At 49.8% G+C, this 1,483-nt stretch overlaps 1 pseudogene; it reads right to left on the bottom strand.

The window, feature by feature from the left end:
• Positions 1-468: 468 nt before the first annotated feature.
• Positions 469-1,221, bottom strand: LOC146172271 (cullin-3 pseudogene; annotated as a pseudogene).
• Positions 1,222-1,483: the final 262 nt, after the last annotated feature.

Genomic DNA, 1,483 nt, shown 5'->3' with positions numbered 1-1,483 from the left:
AAACACCTTGCCAATCACGTGTGTCCACACTTATCCGGAGGAATCTGCTCGGGTCGAGCGAACTTGAAAATTACGAAGCTTCTGCAGTAGTTACAAAGCGTAACAAGGGCACTGCCACAAGCGATGAAGCATAGCATATTCAAAAGCAAAAAGAAATCTCGCAGCTGCGTGCAATCTATCTGATCAGGTAAAAGAGAGAAGCATGTATGCTTCACCTTCGGCTTCCCTCCGCCAAGCGTACGAGCTGCGTTTTATCAGCTCGTACGCTCTAAGCCAAGAAAAAGAAACGGCTGTAGTAATGTAACTAGGCGCATACGCATTAGTATCTCTCGACATCAGAAGTCCAAAATCAGGCGGCATGGCAGTGCTGTTTCATTTTTTATTTGCCTCCTTGTGGGGGGGGGTTGCACCAACATATCTTTTGCCCGGTTTCACATCCAATTTTCACAACGTCAAGGCGTCCTTGAACTACTTTAATACACCAGCACACACAGACTTGCGTTTCAGGATGGCTTCTAACTTCGAGGTAAATGCCGAACTGCACACCAACTTGAGCTTAGAGACCATGGCTAGCTCGGCATAGTCCGACGCGCTCCTGTTGCGTAGCAGTCGTTCCTTCATGTGTTGCTTGTAGAAATCTTCGAACCTGTCTTTTTCGTCCAAGAACCCTACGAACTCGGCGACCTCTTCTAAAAGGCGATCTGTCTCTTCCTTGCCCTTTCCATTAATCGCCGACCTCAGCAAGTCATCCGCATACAAGGCCACATGCTCGGCCGAGCTGCTGTTCACGTTCAGGATGTGTTTGAAATTGGCGCTAATAATGGCTTTTACATAGCGCCTGTCGTTGAAACAACTGATTAGGAGGTGTTGAAAGCGATCTTTAAGATCCATCAGTTTTTTGACCAAGGAAGACGAGTCTTTTTTGTAGCAGTCTTCCTCCATGAGTGAGCAGCCCAGCTCACGAAGATACTTGCTCCCACACAATGCAGCTGATTTGAGGCCGGTCTCGGCGTGGCTCAGCAGCCTAAGCACGCACGCGAGGTCCCGCATCCTGTTGTTCTTCAGCATGGCCACGACGCCCGAATCCTCCTTCTCCACTATGGCCTTCGCATGGTTAACAATTAGCTCCTGGTAGACCACTTGCTGGATTTTGACCTCGGTGCCACATCCCAGGAAATACTTTGCCCGCTTCGACTCTTCCTTCATGCACTGCTCCGCCATCAGGACGTAGTCGATCGCGCTCTTTTTTGTCAGGTGCTTTAGGCTTTCGAGAGCGTAGAACGTAGCCGATTCGGCCAAGAATCGCCGCTCGAAGACTTCCTCGTATATTTACCTCGAATCAATGCCCAGTTCAACCAGCATCTGGCAGGCGTTCTCGATTAACAGCCACTCAACCACCTCACCCACGCGAGCTCGGCTCACCTTTTGCAAGACAGTATCTCGCAGCCTGTCTTGTATGTCTATGTTGAGCACTACCTCGTCG

The sequence above is a fragment of the Amblyomma maculatum genome, unplaced genomic scaffold (assembly GCF_055883805.1).
Source record: "Amblyomma maculatum isolate TAMU_Amacu unplaced genomic scaffold, ASM5588380v1 scaffold_13, whole genome shotgun sequence".
Classification (NCBI taxonomy): domain Eukaryota; kingdom Metazoa; phylum Arthropoda; class Arachnida; order Ixodida; family Ixodidae; genus Amblyomma; species Amblyomma maculatum.
Note: the sequence above shows the minus strand (reverse complement) of the source record. Positions and strands in the feature narration are given on the sequence as shown.